The 7,182-nt window shown below is 30.6% G+C and overlaps 1 long non-coding RNA gene across 1 annotated transcript; it reads left to right on the top strand.

The window, feature by feature from the left end:
* The first annotated feature begins 369 nt into the window (after nucleotides 1-369).
* LOC130451570 (uncharacterized) lies at nucleotides 370-5,243 on the top strand. Its single transcript, XR_008910754.1, has 2 exons — nucleotides 370-516; nucleotides 2,998-5,243. It is a non-coding gene; the product is annotated as an uncharacterized LOC130451570 (long non-coding RNA).
* Nucleotides 5,244-7,182: the final 1,939 nt, after the last annotated feature.

A 7,182-nucleotide genomic window follows, 5' to 3' on the forward strand; every position in this document is an offset into this window, starting at 1 on the left:
CTTTAACCATTGTTTTTAAACCTCATATTATGTTTTTATTAATTGAGTATCAACATAAAAACAGTCAAACATTAAACGTGTTCGTAGTATGTAAGTTTATAATTATTACAGCAGAATAACGTAACTTTTGGTTTGGTTTGCTAAGCAACGTCTGGACTTCAATGAACCAAATTCATAGCCATGTCGTCTTCTGTAGAGATTCTTAATAAGGGGCCATATTTTTATACTAAGCCCATTGTATAAAGAATAGGATAGTACGTTAACCTTATAAGGATATCATTTGACGAGGTGGACGCCACCAATAGATGGCAGTGGAGAGTGGGCGTCCACAGCACATCTTTTCTTACTGTACGTCGTAGCTTGAATTACGTGTTTTCTTAGCTTTGGTTGCCCCAAAAAACATATGGCGCCAAAATGATTTAAAATATTACATTCAACCCTTAAGTTGTGTTGTAAAGTTTCTTATTTTGGGTTGCAAGTTGCAATTTGAGTTCAATGTTGTACCGTGTTCGTTGTGTTAGTATTGAGTTTCGTTGGTTGTGCATTTAGATTATTTCGGGTGTTTTTTCTGATGAGTTTATTTGTATTATGGTCGCATTGCATATTATACGAGTACAATGATTTACTACAAATTCCAAATCTATTCAATCTTATAAATTTATCAAAAGTACTTGAATCATACCTAAATTTAAACTTAGGAAGTCATCTTTATAGTAAAGACAAACAGAATAGAATAAAACATTTTTGAAAATATTCACAAAATAAACACAACTAACTAACCGAATACAGAGGACTGCACTTTAATATTTCACAAAAATTGAAATAGTATTTTTTGTTATTTTTTTATGTTTATGAACAAAGCACATAATAAAAAGGTAATGCGTCTGTGTGTTTATATTTGGAAATTATCCTGTCAATGAGGCAAAAATTTTACCTGTTCAATGGTATATAGACTGTTTTTTTATCACATATTATAATATGGTTATAATACTATATTCTATGCCATAACAGATTGACAAAATAGTAATAATTAGGGAGACAATTATAATTTCCTCCATTCTCAAGTTATACATGAAAATTATGCTTTTGTTTTATCCAGCATAGAATTTTTGAATGAAATAATATCAAATACTAGTTTTATTTGAATACAAATTTACTATAGACATGTACCAACAAATCTTCGATACGACGTTTCGTGCCTTCACGAGGCAAACATATAGGTTTTTAATGAGGATATGCTTAGTTATTTAATTATTAGTCAATTTAAGCGAAATAGCACACTTTTATCTCGAATAACTAACATCACTAATGATTATTCTTAAATACATTTTTGTCGTAGATACTCATTTTGATTTTATCAAAAAATGTACTGAGAGCTTTACTTTAAACATTACCTGGTGTTTTCGATAAAAAAAGAACTTTTTTAACCAATGTAATGTCCCTCCATAATATAATCACCATTTTTGTCCTCGTATCTATTAAGGGTAAGAATATAGTAATGCCATATACCATCTTACCATTGTTCAATATTTTCAATAAAAATGAATTTTAGTTTCAATTTTATTATATATATTGCAAAAAACACATTTAACAACAGATAATTTTATTTGCTAGTAAGTACCCGCTTTTATGACCATACATACTTGGCTCAGATAAGTAGACCTTTGCCTGCTTATACCATTAAACAAACAGATGGTTTTGTAAGCATTTATGGTCTATGGTCTCATTGTAAAATATAATTTCTGAAAGTTGAAGGTAGTAACAAGTTCCATAAGTATATTTTTCCATTCGCACATTATGAATGAATTTATGATCCCAACAAATATTGATGTTAGTTATTTATTCCATGATTTACCTATCTATAACTTCCTACAGTGATAATAGAAACAGCCTATTTAAAACTATAGAACAAATTAATTATTTTTAAAAAATGTTACGTATAAAAAATCCTGGAGAAGAGCAATTTACATTTTCAACTGTAGTAGTTGGTGTTTGTTTTGTAACGTTATAACTATATTAAATATGACACCTTGGGTATATTTTTTAATGGTATATATTTTTTGTATTGCACTTTAATAGGTTATAATTTCAAAAATATATGACTCATGCTTGATTTACCTATAACAGATTTGTGAATAAAATCATATTGTTAAATTATACCAGTAGTAATATAAATATATTTAACTCAAGAATGAGGACAGCTTCAACATTTCTATATTATTTTGTGGTCAATCTAAAAAATATAAATAGATAATACAATAAATAGTATTAATATATTAATAATAATATTAATAAATAATATTTTCGATTATTATAACTTTTGGCTCACCAATGTGAAACCAAGATCGGTCCTGGGTTAGTTGGTACACTTATCAATAAGGATGAGGCTATTGTATACATATCTTTACACAATGATAAAACTGACAAAACGATTATAAGTAGGTATTTTAGTAGTAGGTGATAGGACAATTTTTTTCTTTATTAGAAAGTTTTTTCATTTATTGGTCTTATCCAAATTTTCGCATTGATCCGTAACTTTCTATACAGAGCCAATGAATATAATATTTCTAATAAAATCAGATTATTTAAATATCTTTGGTACGTATATACTTATTTGCATATTTTTTATTTCTGGTTTTGTTACAATTCTTTGGAATGGTCTTTTTTGTTTGATTTTAAAAACCCTTATTAAAAATAAGTATGAGAGTGTTTTTACCGTTGTTGTGAGCATACCAAGAAATTTCAATGATGTGTAGTTGTTTTTGAGAATGATACACAGGTATGGAATTGTCTTAACACAATTCGGGAAAATTCTGTCATTCTGACGATGATATGACACAATTAGGGGAATTCCAAATAAGGGTACTACTAGTCGTTATTCCATTTATGCCCGTTATTGAAATGAAATAAATTCAAGTTTTTGAACATAAAAAAATACTACTTTACCATAACCATTACAATAAATATGTATGTTAACATTGATGTTCCTTATTTCAGGTAATGCTGTTTTGGCGGTAGGAAGCAGTCATTGCAAGAAAAAAATGAACGGTTGAGAAAGGAACTAACCAATGCTAGGAAAAAAGTCAATAACCTGAATACTCAATTGAGGGCTACAACAAAAGGAATATGAAAACGCAACTCTCTGCGAACGTTTTGTTTGGAGAAGGAACGAATTTTAGAAAATCTCTTGTGAATATGCAATTGCGACATAAGATGAAATCCCCATGGTTACTATCTGAAAAGAAAACAATTTCCGTTGCAAACGTGGATTTAGTAAAAAAATTTTTATCCACCTTACTTTAAAGGCGGATACGATGCGGCTTACGAGAAGAAATGTATTCTGGTGTTCGAGAAATGTCTATTAAGAGGAATCTTGAGTACAACATGAAAACAGATTTAATTGAGGGTTTCGAAGATCTGGGTGAGTTTGGAAGAAAGCCTTTTCCTGTCAGTGAAGCTCTAGTTCTCATGATCTGAGGAATCTATAGCAACTGGAAAATTCCTTTTGCCTTTTTTGTATCGAATGGTGATGTGTCATATGCTTCTTTATGGTGTATAATTACCAAGGCATTGGAAAAACTTAAGTGAGACAAAACTAGACACTATATGCATAGATGTGATTTATCAACTACCAATCAGAAACTCGTAAAGCATTTGGGGGTTAACAAAAACCAACCTTATTTTTTTCATAATGAGAAAAAATATTATGCTTTTTTGATGCTCCCCATCTGTTGAAATACGTTAGAAACAGTTTTTTGAACAATAGTTTCATGTTTAATGGGCAGTTCATATGTTTTTCTGACATTCGAAAAGTTTATGATCTTGATAAAAGGAGCAAAACAGGAGAGGCCTTATTAAAACTGACTGATAAGCACATCAATTCGAATTCTTTCGAAAAAATGAAGGTTAAATTAGCTGCCCAATTGTTGAGTCACAGTGTTTATTCTGCCATAATGACATCTTTGGAAACTGGTGAACTTATTTCAAGTACAGCTAAAAACACTGCTAACTTTGTTCTAACCATGAACAATTTATTCGATGCCCTGAATAGTACACGTTTACATTCAACAAAGCCCTGTAATCCGTGTTCTGAGCGATATGAATCCAGAAGTGCTAGCAGCTTTAAGCTCAGGATATGATTTATTGGAAAATCTATACAAAGCTGGAAAAAAGGTAATTTGACCAGACCTGATAGCTTTGATGATATTCTTCTCACCAATAACTCCGTTAAATAATTTGCAAGTGATCAAAAAAGTGAAGGTTTCAATTATTTATTCACAGGTAGACTAATTCAAGATCCACTTGAAAATCACTTTTCTGATTTTCGTCAAAGAGTAGGGTATAACAGAAACCCAACAGTGAAAGCATTTCAAGCTGTATTTAAAATAAATATTGTCGCCAATTTAATGAGGCCACCTAGAAGTGCTACTGCAGACAGTCAACTGGATGATGATGATGATAATATACTGCTTTTACCAACAGATGACAATGAAGCACTCGCTTCATTAAATTTTGAAGAAGAATCATCATCTGAACAAACGGATTCATCCACCAATTCAATTTCTTCCGAGGTACATTCAAATGATATTGCGACGTTAGAAATTTGTTCTGTAATATATTTTGGGGGTTATTTAATTAAAAAATATTTAGATCACTTCGATTGCAAAGACTGTAAAGTCAGTTTAGAAGCTTCTGATGACATAAACAGTGGACAAGAGCTTCTATATTCTATAAGAATAGATTCTACATGTAATACATTTTTGGGGTTTTACAGTCTTCTTAACGGTGATTCTGGTTGTTTAGTGGATTTTGTCCATTTCTTTCTGTGGTCAAAAGAGCTACTTTGTATATATTTTCTTGATAACACATAGTCGAAATGGGTCGAGTACTGGTTATAAAAAAAATAATTTCCAGAAAACAAAAATATTAGAATGTGAATAATGTTCCGAAGCAACACTATCATACTTTTTAACAAACATTTTGAGAATTTGAAAAAGTTTTTAAATTACAATAAATTTACTTAATTTGTTAGCCAATCGAATTTCCCACTAACAATGTTGTAGCTGTAAAATGCACAAGGAATATATACAGGACCGTACTACTTGTAGTTTCTGATAATTTTTTCAAACGCTCAGTCTATAATTATTATTTTATATCAACAATTTCATAAAAAGTGTAGTTATTATTGTTACTTTATTTAATATTTCTGTTCGATATTTTCTAATAAATTCATTTACTAAAAATTTTAGTGTTTTATTTAGTTATCTAATATGAAGGATGCAATTACCTTAGAGCAAAAATCCGTGATTCCTGACGTTTATGCCAAAATCTAACATTTTTTTTTATTTACATTCATTTATTTCAATTTATTCATAATGTACTTCATAATTTCACATTGTATTGAAAATACAAAATTTGAACTCATCCTAATCTATTTATATTGAAATCCGTCTGTTTACAATTTAACTGAAAGTCCAAGCATTAGGCAATGCCATAAAATGTTTATTGCCCAACCGAGCTCTGACCTGTTAGAACCTTCATGCTAAAAAATTATCATCTAGGTATCTTTAGAATTATAAGCAACAAATAGATTTAGTAAGTTCCGAATATCGACAACAGCATTTCTTCAAGAAAGGACATATTGCACAATTTAAGAATTCTACAAAGTCATTAATTGAATTATTAGTACGATATTGTATTATGATACATTTAGTATATTTAATCTCGTTACGTTTAAAATATTAGTATAGTTAGAACTTTTTACAAGTTATTGTTTTTGATTTTATCAAATATATTAATACAGTAGGTACGAAAGCGGAACATAATCAAAAATATTTTTTCCAGGAAGAAAGGGGAAAATGGCTAAATCACATAAATTAACTGAAAGTTAAAAAAAACATACAAAATAGCCAGGATTTATTTTTTCGCCTCTACAAAATATCATCAAAATATGAATGTTTCAAAAATACATTCATGACTGAGGTTCTGAAATCGCAAATTCATATTATTTCAGTCACCAAAGGAAAGTATATATATTTTATATACCTTCGTGCAAGGATCCTTCTTTCTAACCCAAATTTAAGAGATTAACAAATTAATAAAAAATTATTTGTTTCATTTGCTAGTGCTACACGAACTCATTACAAAAATCTTTTTTTTATACATTGAAATAGGTGACAAATAAATAGTACCGAGATTAAGTTTCACTTCACATTTAGTTGAGATCTTTCCAAAAAAAAATTATTTGTTGAAAATAGTGCTGTTTTATTTCAGATGGCACTAAACTACGGGTCATTTTTATAAAGAACGGGCGTAAAGCAACTACATGGCATGCAAAATTGCCTCAAATGGTTTTAACATTGTCACTGTTCTACTATCCTATTCTTTATACAATGCTGAAACTGTTTACATTTTTTTACTGTTTCATCTTTGAAAAAAATAGCTGGTTTAGAAAGTAATGACGGATAATAAAAGAGATATTTATTAAACTGCATCTGCACTCGCGCAAAAAGCACCCGCGAAGCATGAGTGTGGATCCGATTCGCGTATTCTTCGCGGCTCGTTCCCCGAAAATTGTCGGTTTTTGTCCCGCGAAAGAGTTCGCAGGAGCGAAGCACGCTCAAACATGACAAGAATCCACATTCGCGGGTTACTTAATCGCAATTGCAACAGACGGTTGTGTTTTCGACACTACAGATAAACTTGGAATGAGAAAATTACAAGACGAGCATACGCGTCAAAAGCGCGAACTATATTGTGAGCCCGGCGCAAACCTGTGAGTGTAGATTGTTCTGCGCTGTTATTCCCGCGATGATTCGCTTGCTAGTGTTAATGAGCTATTATAATGAAACTATTTACATTTTTTTATCGTTTCATTTAAAATAAGACTTGATTGAGAAAGAAGTGATGGATAATTAAAAACGTGAATTTCATGAAAACATCAAGTTTAGAGGCTTGTACTATCTCGCTGTTTCGTTTTACGGCTTGGCCGCAATGGATACTTTTTTATATGTCCATGATCGAAGTGATGGCTGATGCCTATAGCTAAATGCCATTGAGCTATAGAAATTTAGAAATACAATATCAGAGTTTTTTTTTTAATGGAAAATCTTTGTACCCCTCGGTGGAGGGCCCAAACTTTCAGGGAACTCTTTTTGGACACTAGCAACAAAATGGGACAGA

This window comes from Diorhabda sublineata, chromosome X (assembly GCF_026230105.1).
Source record: "Diorhabda sublineata isolate icDioSubl1.1 chromosome X, icDioSubl1.1, whole genome shotgun sequence".
NCBI lineage: Eukaryota > Metazoa > Arthropoda > Insecta > Coleoptera > Chrysomelidae > Diorhabda > Diorhabda sublineata.